The sequence below is a fragment of the Salmo salar genome, chromosome ssa22, assembly GCF_905237065.1.
Source record: "Salmo salar chromosome ssa22, Ssal_v3.1, whole genome shotgun sequence".
Taxonomy (NCBI): domain Eukaryota; kingdom Metazoa; phylum Chordata; class Actinopteri; order Salmoniformes; family Salmonidae; genus Salmo; species Salmo salar.
Genome location: NC_059463.1, coordinates 11916397 through 11940757, shown reverse-complemented (window position 1 = coordinate 11940757; position 24361 = coordinate 11916397). Strand labels below are relative to the sequence as shown.

The 24361-nt window shown below is 43.8% G+C and overlaps 1 protein-coding gene across 4 annotated transcripts in view; it reads left to right on the top strand.

Moving 5' to 3' along the window:
* LOC106582605 (voltage-dependent calcium channel subunit alpha-2/delta-2) overlaps nucleotides 1-24361 on the top strand; it is a 367039-nt gene that overhangs the window by 55770 nt on the left and 286908 nt on the right. The window lies entirely within an intron of this gene.

The window sequence follows — 24361 nt, the reverse complement described above, 5'->3', positions numbered from 1 at the left end:
GAGAGTGAAGGGCGGTGTGGTGGAGGAAGGCTGTAGACTACTCCTCTCTCCTTCTGTCTGTGCTGCCCTCAAAGGTGCCCTCAAGGCAAAAGTGCTGCTGTTTTCACCAGCCAAGCCTCTTGAATGGACAGTTGAGGATAGATTTTAACAACACGGTGTCTTATAGGAGAAGGCACAGTAACGCCGAGCATCACAGCACAGCCTCTTAAAGGGACAGGCAGCATGGCTAATTCTGTAGCACGGACCCTTAAAGGGGAAAGGTACTGTATCACAATGTGCCCCGTAGTCATGCCGTGCGTGGGAATGAAATTGGACTGGCACTGACCTTCCGGCCCATTTTGGCAGGGGTGCCCTGTGAGCTCAGTGTAGTGCAGTGCCCACGCCTCTCCCCTCCCCATGCTTGTGTGCCCATCGTGCCCTTCGTTCCCATCCCCCTGTTGGCCTAACCTCCTGGACCACACTGTCACCTCACATCCCATCTCCACTGCTCACTCAGGAGGGAGCAGAGCAAACGAGGTGAAAAAAGAGAAGGGATGGAATGAGAATGTCCACCCGAGGCTCAGGAAAAACCAGCGAAATGATGTTCAGAAATTCATAGATTTAAAAATGAGCAACAAGGCAGAGAGAGATGGAGGGCGAGAGAGAGGAGAGAGAGCGAGGCAGAGAGAAAGAAATGGAGGGAAAGAGCGAGATGGAGTGAGAAAGAGATGGAGAAAGAGAGAGATGGTTGGAGAGACAGAGCGAGAGAGAAAGGGAAAACATTTGAGGTGCAAAAGGAAACAGAAGGAGAGAACAGAGGAAGGAGAGAACAGAGGAAGGAGAGAACAGAGGAAGGAGAGAACACAGGAAGGAGAGAACACAGGAAGGACAGAACAGAGGAAGGAGAGAACAGAGGAAGGAGAGAACAGAGGAAGGAGAGAACAGAGGACGGAGAGAACAGAGGACGGAGAGAACAGAGGAAGGAGAGAACAGAGGAAGGAGAGAACAGAGGAAGGAGAGAACAGAGGAAGGAGAGAACAGAGGAAGGAGAGAACAGAGGAAGGAGAGAACAGGCGAAGGAGAGAACAGAGGATGGAGAGAACAGAGGAAGGATAGAAGGGAGTCATTTTCTGGTCATTTAAGAACACAAGGCTCATAAAACTACATGGAAAACAGTTCATCTGTTTCATTTCACCAAATGATAAATTCTTGCGCTAAATAGAAAATTAATGACATTAGCTGAATAAATTCTGAATCAACTCCGCTAGGGATTCATACAGTTGAAGTCGGAAGTTTACATACACATTAGCCAAATACATTTAAACTCAGGCTTTCACAATTCCTGACATTTAATCCTAGTAAAAATTCCCTGTCTCAGGTCAGTTAGGATCACCACTTTATTTTAAGAATGTGAAATGTCAGCATAATAGTAGAGAGAATGATCTATTTCAGCTTTTATTTCTTTCATCACATTCCCAGTGGGTCAGAAGTTTACATACACTCAATTAGTATTTGGTAGCATTGCCTTTAAATTGTTTAACTTGAGTCAAACGTTTCGGGTAGCCTTCCTCAAGCTTCCCACAATAAGTTGGGTGAATTTTGTCCCATTCCTCCTGACAGAGCTGGTGTAACTGAGTCAGGTTTGTAGGCCTCCTTGCTCGCACACACTTTTTCAGTTCTGCCAACAAATATTCTATAGGATTGATGTCAGGGCTTTGTGATGGCCACTCCAATACCTTGACTTTGTTGTCCTTAAGCCATTTTGCCAAAACTTTGGAAGTATACTTGGGGTCATTGTCCATTTGGAAGACCCATATGCGACCAAGATTTAACTTCATGACTGATGTCTTGAGATGTTGCTTCAATATGTCCACATAATTCTCCTTCCTCGTGATGCCATCTATTTTGTGAAGTGCACCAGGCCCTCCTGCAGCAAAGCACCCCCACAACATGATGCTGCCACCCCCGTGCTTCACGGTTGGGATGGTGTTCTTCGGCTTGCAAGCCTCCCCCTTTTTCCTCCAAACATAATGATGGTCATTATGGCCAAACAGTTATATTTTTGTTTCATCAGACCAGAGGACATTTCTCCAAAAAATATGATCTTTGTCCCCATGTGCAGTTGCAAACCGTAGTCTGGCTTTTTTTATGGCGGTTTTGGAGCAGTGGCTTCTTCTTTGCTTCTTTTCAGGTTATGTTATTTTTTTAATGAGGTCTTGGCTGATTTATTTTGATTTTCCCATGATGTCAAGCAAAGAGGCACTGAGTTTGAAGGTAGGCCGTGAAATACAACCACAGGTACATCTCCAATTGACTCAAACGATGTCAATTAGTCTATCAGAAGCTTCTAAAGCCATGACATAATTTTCTGGAATTTTCAAGCTGTTTAAGGGCACAGTCAACTTAGTGTATGTAAACTTCTGACCCACTGGAATTGTGATGCAGAGAATTATAAGTGAAATAATCTGTCTGTAAACAATTGTTGGAAAAATGACTTGTGTCATGTACAAAGTAGATGTCCTAACCGACTTGCCAAAACTATAGTTTGTTAACAAGAAATCTGTGGAGTGGTTGAAAAACGAGTTTTAATGACTCCAACTTAAGTGTATGTAAACTTACGACTTCAACTGTATATAGTGTGAAGTGGAACCAGACTCCTTATATGCTGACGACGTGTGTGTGTGTCCCTGTGCGCCATGTTGATTTTGTCCATCCACACCAGACGCGATCAGGATACGCAGGTTGGAAAAAAGAAGAAACCCTCACACTGCTCTTGATAGTATCACTGCTCTGTAATAAGATTTACGTATCGGCCTCAAGGCCTTCATCAGCTCTGACAAAGGCCTTGAGGTCGATATGCAAATCTTATTAAAGAGCCGTGATACTATCAAGAGCAGTGCGAGGGTTTCTTTTTCTTTCTCATCTTATTCAACTGTTACCTGCAAAAAAAGGAAACGTAGGTTGAAATATAAAAACAAACTCTGAACCAACTATATTCATTTGGGGACACGTTCAAATACAGTACATGAAACATTCATGGGCATTTAGCTAGCTAGCTTGCTGTTGCTGGCTAAACTGTACTGGCATATAAACATTGGGTTGTTATTTTACCTGAAATGCACAAGGTCCTTTATTTCTTGTGTCTTTGTAGAATTTTGACCCATTTTGTGTCACACCAAATCATGTGTTCTCTACTCCCACAATGAATCCACATTATAAAAATAGAAACCTAGTTAGTTTCTAGTAATCTCTCCTCCTTCAGTCTTCTTCTTCTGTGGACTTTATATGGCGGTTGGCAACCAACTTTGACTGGAGTGTGGACCTCAGGTCATCTTTAAATCACCCACGTGGGTATATGCTCCTAAAAACCAATGAGGAGATGGGAGAAGCGGGACTTGCAGCTCGTCAAGCGTCAAAACAAATAGAACCGCTTGTATTTTAGCGCCAGGCTACGCAGATGTTCGTTGACGTGCGAGAGCAGTTTGGATGAAATGATGGAATAACATGTATGGTGCTGCTTTTCATGCCAGAGAATTTCTACTCCCTCCTTCATGGTTATTGACTTCCATGAAAGTTTAAATCCAGCGCAGTAATCAGAATGGGAGCTAGAAATAGCTTGTACGTTTAATTTGTGCACCCAAGGGTGGCCATACTTTAGTAGACTGTGGAAAGAGTATGTTTATTCCACTGAAGAACAAATGCAAAGTGACTCTAAATGTTTAGTTCCAAACTACTGGGAATGGAAACAAACTCATAATACACTTTAGGCTCTCTCATATACAGTCATGTGAAATTGTATCCCATCTAATGCCTCGTCCCACCGGGCTCAGATGTCAACTCGACGTCTCTTCCACATTGGTTTAATGTCATTTCGTTGAAATGACGTGGCAACAAGGTTGATTCAACCCAGTGTGTGCCCAGTGGGATGCTCTGAAACAACTGTGTTGTGGTCTGTCCATCTGGCTCCTCTCTTCCCTCTTCTTCTCACTCTCTCATGTTGTTGTCAGCGTTCGGCATAAATCCGGGATGTCCAAAGTAAGATGTTAAGTTGTGTTGTCAAGCAACACGATGAGTCACTCTTCCCGTATTAGCCGTGAGTTTTAACGAGCTGGCCCGGCAGTGCCAGGAGCTCCTCCAAAATGATACAGTACAGTAATGAACTAAACCCTGGTCTGAACTCTGTACGCATTATTCTGTTACATGAAAGGGGGCCTCAACAACCAACATCCTGTGGAATAGAGGAGAAACAAGAGAGAGAGGGATATCTTAGTGGCAGAGACTCAGATATGCGTGTGTGCAAATGGGTGATGGTACTCTCCTGCACGTGTGTGTGTGTGTGTTTCGCAAGTGTGTGTGTGTCTGCGACAAGTGTGTGTGTCATCTGAGCGGCAAGGCACACAGCTAGCTGTATGAGAGGCGGTGGTTTGACAGCCTTTTAACAGCTAGCATGAAAGAAAACAGAGTTCTCCATGTAACCTGTCGTGGGTATAAAACGCCAGGCAGAAGTGATTCCTGTTAGAGTGATCTGGGCCTGCCTCTCTCTTCCCGGGCTTCTTTGATCGCATCTCCTCTCCCCTCCTCTCTGTGTCAAAGCAGCGGCTGGACGTTCAGTTGGGCCTCTGTGTCCCTGTGAACCAGGGCTGGTGGATGTTTCTGAACATCCACCAGGCTGTCAATCAAAGCCTGTATGCCGAGGAGGCAGCATTATAAGGATGTCGATCAGGGACTGCTGGTTGGGGATTCGTCAAAGCACAATGAGAAGTGCCTAGAGCTACACAGTGTTACGGTCGCGTCGCATTCCGATCAGTGAGAGGGAGTAGCAGCAAAACAGCCACTGTGAAAGCCGGTCCGGTGATTTTTCACAGAAGGGCCTGTTGGAATAGAAGAAGGGACCGAGGTTGATTTGATCCAGTTATACACGTCTCTGTACATCTCCACTATAACGAGTTATAGTCTGTCAATGAATGGATGCCTCTAGGCTGTTTTGTTTTATACACATATCACTTTTCCTGGGTATTTCTTGTCATGGTTGCAGGGCTTAAACCTTTCTTTCCACCAGACAGACATGGATGAGTAAGACCTAACTAAGCTCCATGACAACAAGTCAGACAGGTATCAAGCCACTGGGCAAAAATCGAATGAAATTGTATTGTTCACGTGCGCCGAATAGAACAGGTGTAGACTTTACAGTGGAATACTTTCTTACAAGGCCATTCCCAACGGTACAGAGTTATAAAGTAAGGCAAATATGTGCTAAATAAAAAAAGGAAATAGTAACACAATAAAAACAGTAACAAGGCTATATATAAGCAGTGGTGTAAAGTACTTAAGTAAAAATACTTTAAATTACTCCTTAAGTCATTTTTTGGGGTATCTGTACTTTACATTACTATACTGCTCAAAAAAATAAAGGGAACACTTTAACAACACATCCTAGATTTGAATGAAAGAAATAATCTTATTAAATACTTTTTTCTTTACATAGTTGAATGTGCTGACAACAAAATCACACAAAAATAATCAATGGAAATCCAATTTATCAACCCATGGAGGTCTGGATTTGGAATCACACTCAAAATTAAAGTGGAAAACCACACTACAGGCTGATCCAACTTTGATGTAATGTCCTTAAAACAAGTCAAAATGAGGCTCAGTAGTGTGTGTGGCCTCCACGTGCCTGTATGACCTCCCTACAACGCCTGGGCATGCTCCTGATGAGGTGGCGGATGGTCTCCTGAGGGATCTCCTCCCAGACCTGGACTAAAGCATCCGCCAACTCCTGGACAGTCTGTGGTGCAACGTGGCGTTGGTGGATGGAGCGAGACATGATGTCCCAGATGTGCTCAATTGGATTCAGGTCTGGGGAACGGGTGGGCCAGTCCATAGCATCAATGCCTTCCTCTTGCAGGAACTGCTGACACACTCCAGCCACATGAGGTCTAGCATTGTCTTGCATTAGGAGGAACCCAGGGCCAACCGCACCAGCATATGGTCTCACAAGGGGTCTGAGGATCTCATCTCGGTACCTAATGGCAGTCAGGCTACCTCTGGCGAGCACATGGAGGGCTGTGCGGCCCCCCCAAAAAATGCCACCCCACACCATGACTGACCCACTGCCAAACCGGTCATGCTGGAGGATGTTGCAGGCAGCAGAACGTTCTCCACGGCGTCTCCAGACTGTCACGTCTGTCACATGTGCTCAGTGTGAACCTGCTTTCATCTGTGAAGAGCACAGGGCGCCAGTGGTGAATTTGCCAATCTTGGTGTTCTCTGGCAAATGCCAAACGTCCTGCACGGTGTTGGGCTGTAAGCACAACCACCACCTGTGGACGTTGGGCCCTCATACCACCCTCATGGAGTCTGTTTCTGACCGTTTGAACAGACACATGCACATTTGTGGCCTGCTGGAGGTCATTTTGCAGGGCTCTGGCAGTGCTCCTCCTTGCACAAAGGCGGAGGTAGCGGTCCTGCTGCTGGGTTTCTGCCCTCCTACGGCCTCCTCCACGTCTCCTGATGTACTGGCCTGTCTCCTGGTAGCGCCTCCATGCTCTGGACACTACGCTGACAGACACAGCAAACCTTCTTGCCACAGCTCGCATTGATATGCCATCCTGGATGAGCTGCACTACCTGAGCCACTTGTGTGGGTTGTAGACTCCGTCTCATGCTACCACTAGAGTGAAAGCACCGCCAGCATTCAAAAGTGACCAAAACATCAGCCAGGAAGCATAGGAACTGAGAAGTGGTCTGTGGTCCCCACCTGCAGAACCACTCCTTTATTGGGGGTGTCTTGCTAATTGCCTATAATTTCCACCTGTTGTCTATTCCATTTGCACAACAGCATGTGAAATGTATTGTCAATCAGTGTTGCTTCCTAAGTGGACAGTTTGATTTCACAGAAGTGTGATTGACTTGGAGTTACATTGTGTTGTTTAAGTGTTCCCTTTATTTTTTTGAGCAGTATATTTTTAATACATTTGTAAATATTTCCAAAAACCTTTTTTTGCTTTGTCATTATGGGGGTATTGTGTGTAGATTGATGAGGAAAAAATTATTTAATCAATTTTAGAATAAGTCTGTAACGTAACAAAATGTATAAAAAGTTTAGGGGTCTGAATAATTTCTGAATACACTGTATATGCTTTTAAATAGAAATTCCAGTTTGAACGGGAATACTGGGAAGCCTGGTAATTGCAATTTTCTCAGGAAGGAAAATTGGTAGATTCTCTGGAAATTTTAAACCCTAGTGAGGAGGATACAGTAAGTAGTGGGGGGGGGGGGGGGGTATTGTGCAGATATGACGGAGATGCTCTGTGACTCTGCCATCATACTGATTGTGAGGGAATACAGGCGCTCTGACCAGACAGTGTGCACGAATGGCAAAAATGCACTTGACAGATTTAATCAGTCACTCTGCGTAAGCCTCTGTTTCCCCTAGCCTGACCATGGAAATCAAGACGGCACAGACGGGCCAGGGCGGGGTGGACGGGCCAGCTCTATGTCATCTGTCATCGTGTGACACATAGAGAAATAATTTACAAAGACAAATGCACACACACACACACAGACAGGCATGCACACATTTTGTGTGTGCGCATGCCAGTGGCGACTTTAACATGAAAATATTGGTGGGGCGAACTCAACCAAAAAAGCGAATATGCATCGAAACTACTACACTACAGACTACACATCGAATGCACCATCATAATAACCAAATCCCAGAAAGGAATTTGAGTCACACACACAAACCTTATAACATTTGGGTTATGATCAGTTTATAGGTTACTTCCCATATCTTTAGATCTAATTGCACAGAAGACCAAGTCAAGCACACTTTTATACAGTAAAGTTTATATTTCTTTAGAATCAATTTCAGCATCGGTCTGCCGTATTGCTAATCATTGTCTGAGTATTGGAATGCAGCCCAAACAGTGCAGTTGTGTTTGCCTGCCTGTTAACAAGATGCTGCGGTTAAGAATAATGTAGCCACGTTTATAAAGCTACTCCCTTGCTTCAACAATTGTATAGTTACAGTTCCATGGGTTATTACAGTCTAACATCAAACATTAACAAGACACACCGTATCTAGGTATATTAAACAGCTTTTAGCCACAGCTTCCATCCAAACCAATCGTGTTTTGTCTCTAATTTCTTTAAGGCCTTATTTTCATGTTCAGTAGCTGATGTTTTAAATCTACGTTTGCTTCATAACGCAAAGTTCTGAAAGATTTTGCTAGGAGACAGTCGACATAATTTATTATGGCTTTTCAGCTAACAAGCGAGAAGATGATAAACAACTTTGAAGTTAACACATCAGTCCAATCAGCTACCGGAGATATGACATCAATTTATCCGTGACCAACGACATTGAGCCTTCTTGGGTGGGCACTACTAATGTACTTTATCTCTATGGCAGCACCCAAGGGGACTGAAGCTGCCTGACCATACCAGTACATGCTGCCGTCATGCACTGTCCAAATGAATTCACTCACCCATCCAAACCTTTGAGCACGTGGTAATCAGGCACAGCCAATTGCACACAACTAGAGAAGATCAACAAGGGAAAGATGGCGCCGATTGAGATGGCAGCTTTGCTTCAAGTCCTAAGGAAACTGTGCAGTATTTTGATTTTTTATGTCTTATTTCTTACATTGTTAGCCCAGAAAACCTTAACCTCTAAACTCAACAGCCAGTGTAATCCCGTGGCGCGTTATTCAAATACCTCAAAAATGCAAAAACTTAAATTTTTCAAACATATGACTATTTTACACCATTTTAAAGACAAGACTCTCGTTAATCTAACCACACTGTCCGATTTCAAAAAGGCTTTACAACGAAAGCAAAACATTAGATTATGTCAGCAGAGTACCCAGCCAGAAATAATCAGACACCCATTTTTCAAGCTAGCATATAATGTCACATAAACCCAAACCACAGCTAAATGCAGCACTAACCTTTGATGATCTTCATCAGATGACAACCCTAGGACATTATGTTATACAATACATGCATGTTTTGTTCAATCAAGTTCATATTTATATCAAAAACCAGCTTTTTACATTAGCATGTGACTAGCATATGACTAGCATTCCCACCGAACACTGCCGGTGAATTTACTAAATTACTCACGACAAACGTTCACAAAAAACATAACAATTATTTTAAGAATTATAGATACAGCACTCGATATGTCCGATTTTAAAATAGCTTTTCGGTGAAAGCACATTTTGCAATATTCTCAGTAGATAGCCCGGCATCACAGGGCTAGCTATTTAGACACCCAGCAAGTTTAGCACTCACCAAAGTCAGATTTACTATAAGAAAAATGTTATTACCTTTGATGTTCTTCGTCAGAATGCACTCCCAGGACTTCTACTTCAATAACAAATGTTGGTTTGGTCCCAAATAATCCATTGTTATATCCAAATAGCGGCATTTTGTTCGTGCGTTCAAGACACTATCCAAAAGGGTAAATAAGGGTGACGAGCATGGCGCATTTCGTGACAAAAAAATTCTAAATATTCCATTACCGTACTTCGAAGCATGTCAACCGCTGTTTAAAATCAATTTTTATGCCATTTTTCTCGTAAAAAAGCGATAATATTCCGACCGGGAATCTGCGTTTAGGTAAACAGACGAAAGAAAATAAAGCATGGGGTCGACTCGGGCACGCGCCGAAGCCCATTGTACTCTGTTTGTCCACTTGCCAAACGCGATAATGTGTTTCAGCCAGAGGCTGCCTCGATATCATTCCGCTTTTTCCCGGGCTCTGAGAGCCTATGGGAGCCGTAGGAAGTGTCACGTTATAGCAAAGATCCTCAGTCTTCAATAAAAAGATGAACAACAACTTGTCAGACAGGCCACTCCCTGCATGGAATCTTCTCAGGTTTTGGCCTGCCATATGAGTTCTGTTATACTCACAGGCACCATTCAAACAGTTTTAGAAACTTTAGGGTGTTTTCTATCCAAAGCCAATAATTATATGCATATTCTAGTTACTGGGCAGGAGTAGGAACCAGATTAAATCGGGTACGTTTTTTATCCGGCCGTGTCAATACTGCCCCCTAGCCCTAACAGGTTTTAAGTGTTATTACATACAGCCGGGAAGAACTATTGGATATCAGAGACGTCAACTTACCAGCACAACCAGCATTACGACCAGGAATACGACTTTCCCAAAGCGGATCCTTTGTCTGCACCTCCCAGGGCATTTGATTTGATTCCAGAGGCCGACCCAAAACTACGCCGTTGGAGGACAGGGTGCCGGAGCGGTCTTCTAGTGAGGCTTCGAATGCGCGCACACCACCCACCGCTTCTGAGTGTATTACTCGCTAATGTCCAGTCCTTAGTTGGCAAAGTCGACGAAATTAGGGCAAGAGTTGCTTTCCAAAGAGATATCCGGGATTGTAACATACTCTGTTTCATGGAGACATGGCTAGCTAGCTGGGAACATGCTGTCAGAGTCCATACAGCCAACGGGATTTTCAGTGCATGGTTCCGACAGGAACAAACATCTCTCTGGTAAGAAGGGCGGGGATGTATGTTTCATGATTAACGAATCATGGTGTGATTGTAACAACATACAAGAACTCAAGTCCTTTTGTTCACCTGACCTAGAATTCCTCACAATCAAATGCCGACCGTATTATCTCCCAAGAGAACATTCCTCGGTTATCGTCACAGCCGTGTATATCCCCCCGCAAGTGGATACCAAGAAGGCCATCATGGAACATCACTCAACTTTATGCAAACTGGAAACCATATATCCTGACGCTGCATTCATTGTAGCTGGGGATTTTAACAAAGCTATTCTGAGAACAAGCCTACCGAAATTCTATCAGCATATCGATTGCAGTACTCGAGCGAATAACACACTCGACCACTGCTACTCTAACTTTCGCAATGCATACAAGGCCCTCCCAAACCCTCCTTTTGGCAAATCTGACCATGACTCCATCTTGTTGCTCCCCTCCTATAGGCAGAAACTAAAACAGGAAGCACCCGTGCTTAGGTCTATCCAACACTGGTCTGACCAATCGGATTCCACGCTTCAAGATTGCTTCGACCACCTGGACTGGATTATGTTCCGGGTAGCCTCAGACAATAACATTGACGTATACGCTGACTCGGTGAGCGAGTTTATAATGTTTATAATGTATAGGAGATGTTGTACCCACTGTGACTATTAAAACCTTCCCTAACCAGAAACCGTGGATTGATGGTAGCATTCACGCAAAACTGAAAGCACATACCACCGCATTTAATCATGGCAAGGCGACTGGAAACATGACCGAATACAAACAGTGTAGTTATTCCCTCTGTAAGGCAATCAAACAAGGAAAGTGTCAGTATAGACACAAAGTGGAGTCGCAATTCAATGCCTCAAACACGAGACGTATGTGGCAGGGTCTACAGACAATCACGGATTACAAAAAGAAAACCAGCCCCGTCGCGGACATCGACGTCTTGCTCCCAGACAAATTAAACTTCTTTGCGCACTTTGAGGACAGTACATTGCCACCGACACGGCTCGCTACCAAAGACTGTGGGCTCTCCTTCTGCGTGGCCGACGTGATTAAAATACTTAAACGTGTTAACCCTCGCAAGGGTGCCGGCCCAGACAGCATCCCTAGCCGCATCCTCAGAGCATGCGCAGACCAGCTGGCTGATGTGTTTACGGATATATTCAATCAATCCCTATCCCAGTCTGCTGTCCCCACATGCTTCAAGATGGCTAACATTGTTCCTGTTCCCAAGAAAGCTAAGGTAACTGAACTAAATGACTATCGCCCCGTAGCACTCACTTCTGTCATCATGAAGTGCTTTGAGCCCGCCCTGTGCAACTGGGTCCTGGACTTCCCGGCGGGCCACCCCCAGGTGGTGAAGGTAGGAAACAACATCTCCACTCCGCTGATCCTCAACACTGGAGCCCCACAAGGGTGCGTTCTCAGCCCTCTCCTGTACTCCCTGTTCACCCACGACTGCGTGGCCATGCACGCCTCCAACTGAATAATCAAGTTTGCAGACTGAAAGGAGGCTGAAAAAATGTGGCATGTCACCGAAAACCCTCACTAACTTTTACAGGTGCACAATTGAGAGCATCCTGTCGGGCTGTATCACCGCCTGGTATGGCAACTGCACCACCAACAACCGCTGGGCTCTCCAGAGCTACCTGCCCTCCAGGATACCTACAACACATGATATCACAGGAAGGCAAAAAGGTAATCAAGGACAATAACCACCCGAGCCACTACCTGTTCACCCTGCTTCCATCCAGAACGCGAGGTCAGTACAGGTGCATCAGAGCTGGGACAGAGAGATTGAAAACAGCTTCTATCTCAAGGCCATCAGATTGTTAAACAGCCACCACTAGCACAGAGAGGTGGCTGCCTACCTACAGACTTTATATCATTGGCCACTTTAATAAATGGAACATTAGTCACTTTAATAAGGCCACTTTAAGAATGTTTACATATCTCGCATTACTCATCTCATATGTATATACTGTATACTGTATCCTTCACTATCTATTCTTTACGATCTATTAGATCTTAGCCGCTCTGTCGCTGCTCATCCATATATTTTATACGTATATATTCTCATCACATTTCCTTTACTAGATTGTGTGTATTAGGTTTTGTTGTGGAATTGTTAGATATTACCTGTTAGATACTGCTGTTCTGTCGGATCTAGAAGCATAAGCATCTGCTAACCATGTGTATGTGCCCAATAACATTTGATTTGATTTGATGCCTTCCCTGGCTAGCCCCCCGCAACAAAGCACTGAGTGAGGCTGAAACAGCTGCATTAGGGAGCTGCGTTACTCAAAGAAAACTGACCAAAATAACAATACAAACAGGGAAGTGACCACAAATGCTTTATTAGCTCAGGCGATTTTTAAAACTTAACATTGTTTGCTGACTGATATGTTATTTGTGACATGATTGAATGCTAAAATGACATGCAAAACAATGCCGTCTCCAGGGTAGTGGTGGGCTGCCCTGAATGACGGATCGCCACTCTGCACCGTTTACCGAAACTTCAGTAAGCCTACTTTTTCAATACTAGGACATAACCCAATAGTTTTGAACTCAAATTTTTGTTGCTTTTGTCAAGTAATTTTCGGTACTTCTGTCAAATGTGTCTCATGTCGTGTACTGATTGAGAGGATCGAGTCTGTGTATCAGCGCAGCCGATGTCCCTTTTATAACGCGAGCGCAATCTAGCCTGTTCTGAGGTACCACTACACTGGGAGTCTGGGCTGCATCATGTTAGCTCCACACTCACGCTGCACAGAATGTAGCACACTTGAATAATGTATTAAATGCAACATTGCATGTAGAAATGTTGAAATGTTCATTACTGTTCGCAAAACAATGTCCATTACAGGCTAGAACACTTTACAATTTCAAGAAGATACTGGTAGCTTTAAGCTTTGTAGGCTAACTTTCCTGGCTAGCTTACAGCTGAAGCTAACATCAATGCACTACCCTAGTACCTTGTTTGTGATAATATGCAAAACATCATGCAAAATATGCTGATTTAAAAGCTGATTGTCACTTAATCACTTAATCGTCTCTCCCTCACGTCTCTCCCTCACTGAATGAACTGAATGTGTGAATGTGCCTTATGAATGACATAATTACTTGGTCCTACAGAGCACTTTTATAAAATAAGAGATTGCTACCTTTATGCAAATGTTGTTGATCAGTACAATAAAATAAGTCTCAAATGGAAGGGAAACAGATTGTTTGCTATCTGTAGACCCATGAAATCGGCTAAAACAAGCTCAATAACTCAATGCATGCACACACTCCTATTGAATATGCATTCAACTGTATTGTGAATAGGTCTAGGTCTACATCTTGATTTGCCCCGTTTATCAATAGAGCTTTACCATTTAAATAAATGTTTACCATTATTTTGTTATGTAGTGAGATTGGTGAAAACAACTTGATTGTATAACTGAATTGATTCATTAATGCATACATGTTTTACATTAACATTTTTTACAATGGAAGGATATTGAATTCAAAAGATGCCCAACGATTGAACAGAGCAGTTGATCAGTAGATCAAGTGCCATTCTGTGGCTTTGGCCAATACACCTTCTTTTTGGTATCGAGTATCCTGATACGTAACCTGGTATCGATGTCAAAATTCTGATATCGTAACAACACTACCACTCGTCGCACACGCCACACACACACTTATACACATGCATAGGCACAATCCTGCCTTCCCACCTGGATGCACACACACAAACACACCCACCTACACACTAACAGATCCCCAGGACCCTGACCCACTGCTAAGAGGTCTGCGGTGGTCGATGATTTGAGTCGGCATCCCAGTGAGTTTTCAGACGCCTCAGCGACTCGCTTTAATTGGAGAGGCACCCGGCACGAATCACCAATTTCAAACAGCTAAATTTAGCCCTCGGTGCTTTAAAGAGCCACGGACTAAAAATAAGCACACCATTACACAATGTGTCGTTACTACTTTACTATGTAGTTGAGATTTCCATCATTTTCAGTGGAATAGCCTTCAGTGGAAGTGCCCAGATGTCTGAGTGAGTGTTGGTGGAGTGTGGTTGTAGATTCAATTGGTGCTGTTGGGGAGGGACTATCATCTGGAGGAATGGGCACAGGGCTGACTGTTGGCTATGACACTGCTGTAGGATCAGCGGGATGGTTACTGCTCTTCCTCTCCCTCGGGTGACAGGTGAAAGGAGTCTGTTGGCTTGTGTTAGCAAGTTGTCTCTCTGCTCAGAGCTTTCTGATTGTGTGTGTCATCTCGGTGTCTTTAGTAATAAGGACGAGTGCTTCTTGTTCTCCAGAGGCATATAATCTCTAAGTCATGAAGACTAGTTCGAGGAATACAGAGACTATTCCCAATAGCACAAACATGACAGCAGCTGGCGAATTCACAATGAACGACGACAGCACCGACGGCCAACAATTATGTCTCTCCTGTTGGCGTTAAGTGATGAAGGATGAAGGCGTTAAATGAATGAGTTGTTTGTCTCTAAGAGTTCTGGGAGATTTCCCTACAGCCTCGCTCCTCTCCTCAGCGCTCATTTGTAATGTCGGCAGTAGATCACATTAGACGACTTTCCACGCATACTGATTGTTTATATTACTCTGGGATATCAGTCTGGATTTAGGCAACTTCCATACAGTACTCCGCATGTAACCACCATGTAAAAGACTGTATAGCATCCACACTGGTCTCTGGGATAGACTAGGTTGGACTTGTAGTTGCAGTATAACGCTCCATACTGTATGTAGCCACCATGTAGATGACTGTACAGCCACCATGCAGTAAAACACTTAAGCTCTACACGGTAGGAAGTGCCAACCTTGGTGATGCCAGCTAGTTCACGTAATGCCCTCACTCGTCATAGAATTACACATGATCCAAGCCCCGCACTATTTAACTTCGCTTGGACATTGCGTGCAGCTCAGTAATAGCTACTAGCCCTGGGCATGGCTTGTGCTCATTTAGGCAGCTTAATGACTTACAAGGCTCCCGTAATGAGTGTGCATGAGCAGTGCTAAGAGAGGTCAGATAGGGTTGAATATCTTATGAACCTCACCGGCTAATACTACGGCATGCCTGTTAAAGGCGTCTGTCTTTAAGGTGAGCTCATTTTGTGTATGCTGTGAGAAAAACAAGAACCAAGCAATGCATTACACCAAAAAGGAGAGTAGGTATGAGAGCCTGTAAGAAAGCAATTTCGTTTTCCATTTCCTGCAGGCAGTTAGAGAGGCAGTTATAGCACCCGGGTCCCATCAGGACCCGAAGAACATGGGAAGTAGGCCGCACTGACTCTCCTTGAGCAAAAATAGCAGAGATACAAATTTTTTTTTTTAAAATCAGAATTCTTATCAAATTTGTTCTTGTTGATTCCAGTCATTGGAGTCTGTTGGAAACCCAGAACAAGGCCTCACCTTTCAGGGGGTTAGTGTAGAGGTTTTAGGACAGGGTGGGTTGAGAACAATGTTCCCTCTTATATTTTTTGGCACTTAGCAAATTTCAAGCATGCTAAGCGCAAACTTGAACATTGTGAAAATTCTGTAAACACTGAGGCTTCATCCGTTTTAAGTTACAATTTCAGACAGTGGTCAAGTAGGCTACTGAGGCTATTTGATAACAATGTAGGTCTACCAGAGTGACATACCATCAAAAACAATGGAGAAAATGCATCCCAAAACATTTTAACATGGAAATAGCTGTTCTATCATTCAGCCTACAGTAGCAGCCAATTTGTAGTGTTTAATGTAGGCCTACATTCCATGAGACCTTTGAAAAAAACAATCAGGGCATCTACTCATGACCACTCATGCTGTAAACACAGTCCAGTTCAAAGTGAATGGCACAGATCCATATATGGCAATGGTCTATTTGCATATAGGCCTACTGCAGCTCTGATTGGTTATGCCGCACTGGTCTGTGTAGAGTACGGTCTGAGTCATGCATGCCAATGCAATAGAATCCTACTCCGATGTGTTCTGCATACAACAAATGTTTTGTTTTTTCCAGACGTTGAAAATATGCATTTTCCGACGTTGAAATCGGGTCTATGATATGTTCAGATTTTGTCCGGAACGGACAAATATCTATGTCTGTGGAAATCAAGGCCGTTCCGGACTGCACCAAAAAAAAGACTTCCAAAAGGCGCCAGCCCGTACTTACGGAGGTGTAGCTACAGTGCTGAAATTGTATTTTATGAATGCCCGTTTATGTCGTAAGCCTACCGTTTGTAAAGCACCCTAAAAATATGTCCAAAAGACATTGGCTCGTGCTTACTGGGGTGTAGCCTACCATGTTGGACAGCAATGGAATTTTATGAATACACATGCATGTGGTATTCCCACCATTTGTAAAACAGGCCGTTGCATTGGCTTTATTAGTCCTGATTCCTGTGACTAATCAATTTGGCTATTTAAGCTCTGAATATCAGCTACCCAACTTTATCAAGCGTTATCTTGAGACTATTTGCAATGGGTTTACACAGTGGGAAATGCAGAAGTATTTATTTTATCACTATGATCAGCTTGTCAAAAATGTATGGATACACACTTAAAACTACTGATCATGACAATGGGGTGAAACTCCTGGACAGCAGTTGTGAGTAGCCTGGTTGTCTATTCCATATTGTCCATTTACTTTGACCTGTCCTGTTTTTAGGATATGTTGTTTGTTAACATGACAGCACATTTTTTATTTGTTTAGGTGCCATTTAGGTTAGGCTATTTGATCAAAGAAACCTGCATGATGTAAAAAGTGTTTGTCTCATTGTCATCCATTTTATCTCCAGCCTGTAGGCTCCTTCTACCATATCCTGTTCCTGCTGCATGATTTATGTTTTTTTTGACAGAACATTGGTGCAGCACCACAGCGATGCGTCTCCCCAACAGCACCCTGGAGAGGTGAGCTTGGAATGGACAAGCAAAATATTTTGCACCCCTGCCTTTGACAAAGTGGGCGCTGCTTATCACAGGGCATGATCAGGGCTCACCTAAAAAGCCCATATGCCACTGGTTGAGAGAAACTGTTATTGTTTTTGGGCAGAATTATGTTAGGGTTTATGTGTTGTTGTTGGAAGTGCGTCTTAGTCAGTTTAGCTCAGAAAATGCCACTCTCGTCAATCTGCCGCCATAGGCAGCCGCCTAATCCTGCCTAATGAGTGGGTCGGCCGTGAGGGGGGAAAACTCTCGAAAGTTGAGTGAAGTTCAATTTCGTGCTTCTCTGCAGGCTGATATTTCTTCTGCGTGGCAGTCCCGTGGGAGCTACGCGCCCACGCACGCGCGCAGCTTAAAGCGAACATTGTTTCGCTTTAATAGACAGACAGACTGGTGTTTATAAGGAAGAAAGTAAGTAAGTGCAAAGATTGTCTATTATATTGACAAGATTTTTGAGTGACCACTCTAACAATGGAAATACATGTCCTCAAAGAAGGAAGGCAGGCGGAAGGAGGCGAGATCAGGTGGTACCATTCTAGCCAATGAGAGGGCAGATACCTGTGTGAACAACATGCTGTAGATCGATAGAAGACTCATCTTTGTATCTGTGCCATTATGGCGTATGTGACAGCATGGGCAGGGCCATTGAGACTCTCCATTTTAAAGTCATACATTTTATTCTTCTTCATTGGCTGATTGCGCCCAACTCATAGGAATCCCCACCCAGATGACTAGTTTAAAATGGTGGAGGCCATCAATGGCAATGTCTACGCTTCAGCACTCGGCGGTCCCGTTCTGTGAGCTTGTGTGGCCTACCACTTCGCGGCTGAGCCGTTGTTGCTCATAGACATTTCCACTTCACAATAACAGCACTTACAGTTGACCGGGGCAGATCTAGATCTGCCCACTGACAAAGAAATGGTCAGTCTATAATTTTAATGGTAGGTTTATTTGAACAGTGAGAGACAGAATAACAACAACAAAAAATCCAGAAAAACGCATGTCAAAAATGTTATAAATTGATTTGCATTTTAATGAGGGAAATAAGTATTTGACCCCTCTGCAAAACATGACTTAGTACTTGGTGGCAAAACCCTTATTGGCAATCACAGAGGTCAGACGTTTCTTGTAGTTGGCCACCAGGTTTGCACACATCTCAGGAGGGATTTTGTCCCACTCCTCTTTGCAGATCTTCTCCAAGTCATTAAGGTTTCGAGGCAGACGTTTGGCAACTCGAACCTTCAGCTCCCTCCACAGATTTTCTATGGGATTAAGGTCTGGAGACTGGCTAGGCCACTCCAGGACCTTAATGTGCTTCTTCTTGAGCCACTCCTTTGTTGCCTTGGCCGTGTGTTTTGGGTCATTGTCATGCTGGAATACCCATCCACGACCCATTTTCAATGCCCTGGCTGAGGGAAGGAGGTTCTCACCCAAGATTTGACGGTACATGGCCCCGTCCATCGTCCCTTTGATGCGGTGAAGTTGTCCTGTCCCCTTAGCAGAAAAACACCCCCAAAGCATTATGTTTGACGGTGGGGATGGTGTTCTTGGGGTCATAGGCAGCATTCCTCCTCCTCCAAACACGGCGAGTTGAGTTGATGCCAAAGAGCTCCATTTTGGTCTCATCTGACCACAACACTTTCTCCCAGTTGTCCTCTGAATCATTCAGATGTTCATTGGCAAACATCAGACGGGCATGTATATGTGCTTTCTTGAGCAGGGGGATATTGCGGGCGCTGCAGTTCTTTTGTGTTTCTTCCATTTGCGAAGAATCGCACCAACTGTTGTCACCTTCTCACCAAGCTGCTTGGCGATGGTCTTGTAGCCCATTCCAGCCTTGTGTAGGTCTACAATCTTGTCCCTGACATCCTTGGAGAGCTCTTTGGTCTTGGCCATGGTGGAGAGTTTGGAATCTGATTGATTGATTGCTTCTGTGGACAGGTGTCTTTTATACAGGTAACAAACTGAGATTAGGGGGCACTCCCTTTAAGAGTGTGCTCCTAATCTCAGCTCGTTACCTGTATTAAAGACACCTGGGAGCCAGTAATCTTTCTGATTGAGAGGGGGTCAAACACTTATTTCCCTCATTAAAATGCAAATCAATTTATAACATTTTTTACATGCGTTTTTCTGGATTTTTTGGTTGTTATTCTGTCTCTCACTGTTCAAATAAACCTAACATTAAAATTATAGAGTGATCATTTCTTTGTCAGTTGGCAAACGTACAAAATCAGCAGGGGATCAAATACTTTTTTCCCTCACTGTATGGCTGAAATAGCTAGGGGTGTCCACATACGTTTGTATATATAGTGTATATACAGACACACATGCACGCACACATGCATGCACACACACACATACACACACCATCATCACATCCCCTCTGCAAACCCCGGCCCGTTTCCCTGGTCCTTGTCATTCAGATCTATGAACCTCCATTAGCAACCATCTGTTACAACCTGCAGCAGCAAAACCATTACACCTCTCTCTCTCTCTCTCTCTCTCTCTCTCTCTCTCTCTCTCTCTCTCTCTCTCTCTCTCTCTCTCTCTCTCCTTCACACACACACACACACACACACACACACACACACACACACACACACACACAGATTAATTCAGATACTCACAAACTCACAAATAAACAAACACGCACCTAACCTTCCTAAAGTGATTCCTGTTTCACCTTCAGATGAGATGAGAACATCTCCAGAACCATGTGTGATAACATGAACACATATAGCAACAAGAGAGCTTCAGATGACTCCTTCTTCAGAGGCCATAGCAACACACACAGATAGACATTTACATTTACATTTACATTTAAGTCATTTAGCAGACGCTCTTATCCAGAGCGACTTACAAATTGGTGCATTCACCTTATGATATCTAGTGGAACAACCACTTTACAATAGTGCATCAAATCTTTTAAGGGGGGGGGTTAGAAGGATTACTTTATCCTATCCTAGGTATTCCTTAAAGAGGTGGGGTTTCAGGTGTCTCCGGAAGGTGGTGACTGACTCCGCTGTCCTGGCGTCGTGAGGGAGCTTGTTCCACCATTGGGGTGCCAGAGCAGCGAACAGTTTTGACTGGGCTGAGCGGGAACTGTGCTTCCTCAGAGGTAGGGGGGCCAGCAGGCCAGAGGTGGATGAACGCAGTGCCCTTGTTTGGGTGTAGGGCCTGATCAGAGCCTGAAGGTATGGAGGTGCCGTTCCCTTCACAGCTCCGTAGGCAATCACCATGGTCTTGTAGCGGATGCGAGCTTCAACTGGAAGCCAGTGGAGAAAGCGGAGGAGCGGGGTGACGTGAGAGAACTTGGGAAGGTTGAACACCAGACGGGCTGCGGCGTTCTGGATGAGTTGTAGGGGTTTAATGGCACAGGCAGGGAGCCCAGCCAACAGCGAGTTGCAGTAATCCAGACGGGAGATGACAAGTGCCTGGATTAGGACCTGCGCCGCAGGTCAGATAGGTCAGAACATGATAAATACACAGGATTGTATCGACACATTATTCTTTCTCCAGTATTGGGCCGTTCCATCACTCGTTCCTACAGAGAAAGGTCACAACCACCCACTCACTGGAACTTCTCTCTCACATTAGAGTAATGTCAGGATCTGATCTGTTTTGCAGCAGCACTGCCCGAAGCGTTGTTCCTGTCTTCAATGCACACTTATTTTACTGATTCTCAGACTCTCAGCGTACCATTTTTTTTGTTCCATTTGAATGCAGCAGCGTGTTTTTTTTGTTTTTTTTTAAACAAATATCAATGTACATTTTGAGGAATATTGATTTTGGATTATCCTCCCGTCTCACACACAATCCCTCATTAAAGTGACTGTGTGTGGCAGACAGGAGGAAATGGGGGGCTTTTGATTCTCTGTCTAATCATCAGAGTTGTCATGAAAAGGAGAAACTGGTTCCTGTGTTTCTGAGCAACTGTCATTCGTGCTGTAGCAACGGCATCTGCCTCACTCCATCTCCCCGTCAGCCAGAGACAAATACATGGAAATGACTGCTTTGTGCATTTTATACAGCCATCTCCCCAAGATGCATAAAACAGATATTTCCATGCAGTCTCCCGTGTGTGGTTTTGCATCTACCGAGACAGAGAGAGAGAGAGAGAATGAGAGAGAGAGACAGAGAGAAACACTTGAGTTTTTGAATGGTTTTGCATAAACGCGAAATGTTTATTTCAATTTGTTGGTGGCAAGGCAGTACTTTTGTCAGCTGTTTTCTCGTCTAGAGGGTACAATTGAAAAAAAAAACATTTCATATGAAAGGGGCTTTTCAAAACACATCTGCAATTGAATAGAACATATGTGTTATGTAGGTGTATGTCAAAGAACAATGAAATAGATTGTTATGCGCACAGTGCCTATTTCAAGAGAGAGTAAGGCGCGTTCTCTGTGTCTGTATACATTTGCCTAATCAAGATATTTGCATAGAATCCATAGGAGTGAGGATTATAATGTAGGTTATTTGATCTTGGTGTATGCTCAAAACCTTCTAGTCCTCCTCGTGCTCCGCTTCATTGTCACAATAGAGATGTGCAGTGCGCGAACAATAACTTGTTATTTTTTTTGAACCACTCTTTTTACTGACTCGAGAGTCATGATACATGTTTCTGTGTGACTTATTGATTTTCGGCGTTCCTTTGACCTGCTGTCCGCAATTAATTCTACAGCAGGATTGATACGCCCTTCTCCGGCTCAGCAGCTTGGGAGACGTGCTCCGACCAACAACTGTCTATCACATGTGCGCGCGCATGAAAATGGATCATGTTGCAAGCAGCATAGAGAAGAAAAAGACATGTTTAGAACTGATAATTGATCACATCGTGCAAAAATGAATGTAATTCATTGATTATGGAATGTTTTGATGGACACAGATTTGTGGAACCAACACACACTGCTCCGCAAACTCAATATATATTGTGCTTAATCACCCTCGCCGCAGTCAAGCAATTGCATTCCGCAATCTAGTCTGGTTGCGGGCCACAGCTAGACACCGTTTCAAAGGAAACAAGGAGTAACCTTATGTGGAAGCCTACCGATCACAAATGTAGATTGTTTAAAGCACACTTTTATGACAGCTTCAATAAGCCCCTTACAGTAAACGAAATGTGAACGAAAGGCTTGTTGAATCATGACTCTTTCGAATTTTCCATTCATCGTTCACCATTAAGAGGGTCCAGTGTGCTTTGGGTATTACATACTCAAATGAACAAAATGATTCGAGACGTTCGTTCTTTTGACAGAACAAGTCGAAAAGATCCGAGTCAGTAAAAAGAGAGGAACTTCCCATCACAAATAATGATCTGCCTCATCCCTCTTTTCAGGGTTATCAGCACAGAGGCCATCCAATCACCTGCTGCCTTTATTGACATTCAACTCAAATTATTGTAGAGATGTAGCACAATTGATAGAAATACATTTACACGTACATCCCATTCAATGTGGGGTTGTAAATATGTGTGTGTGTGTGTGTGTGCAGGCAGGTATGTATCTAATGGAAGCCAGGAGGTTGCAGTACAAATAAATGATGTTGAGGTCAATAGATATGCCTGTGTATGTGTGGATGCTGGACTGATGTCCATACCCTGCCACTGACAACAGGGAGCAGTGCTTTGATTCCAAGCAGATGGGGAGCATGGTTCCTGGTCTCCTGGTGCAGCCAACAAGGCAAATTATGGCCTTCTGTCCTGAAAAGGAGCTGTTAGGCCCTGACAGCTGTGATCGGGATGTTGGGCTGTTTTCACAGTAGGGGGCATCACACATACACACAGACACCCTTATTATATCCCTGTTATATATACTGCTCAAAAAAATAAAGGGAACACTTAACCTGTTGGGGATAGGGGGCAATATTTGCACCCGATTTAATCTGGTTACTACTCCTGCCCAGTAACTAGAATATGCATATAATTGTTTGATTTGGATAGAAAACACCCTAAAGTTTCTAAAACTGTTTGAATGGTGTCTGTGAGTATAACAGAACTTATTTGGCAGGCCAAAACCTGAGAAGATTCCAAACAGGAAGCGCTCTCTCTGACCATTTCATGGCCTTATTGATCATCTCTAACAAAAACAGGGGATCTCTGGCATGACGTGACATTTTCTAACGCTCCCATAGGCTCTCAGAAGGCGCCAGAAAGCTGAATCGTGGCTTTGCAGCCCATGGCTGAAAAACATTAGCGCATTTTGTAAGTGGCCGATCTGAGGACAATGGGACGGGGCGCGCGTGCCCGAGTCGACTCAATGTGTACTTTCTCTCTCTTTGAACGAAAACCACCACTCCCGGTCGGAATATTATCGCTTTTGTACGAGAAAAATGGCATAAAAATTGATTTTAAACAGCGGTTGACATGCTTCGAAGTACGGTAATGGAATATTTAGAATTTTCTTGTCACGAAATGCGTCGTGCGCATGACCCTTATTTACACTTCGGATAGTGTCTTGAACGCATGAACAAAACGGCGCTATTTGGATATAACTATGGATTATTTTGAACCAAACCAACATTTGTTATTGAAGTAGAAGTCCTGGGAGTGCATTCTGACGAAGAACAGCAAAGGTAATAAACATTTTCTTAACCTCTTGGGGCTAGGTGGGACGCTAGCGTGCCACCCGTGGTGCACTCCATCAACAGCAGGTGCATTTCAAGAGCGGCAAATTTGAATCCAAATAAATGTCAAAATTCAAATTTTTCAAAAATACAACTATGTTACACCATTTGAAAGATAAACATCTCCTTAATCTAACCACGTTTTACGATTTCAAAAAGGTTTTACGGCGAAAGCATAAATTTAGAGTATGTTAGGACAGTACATTTACAAGAGTTGTGTGTAATGTTTTGTCAAGTCAAAGACAGGGTCACCAAAACCATAAAACCAGCTAAAATGATACACTAACCTTTTACA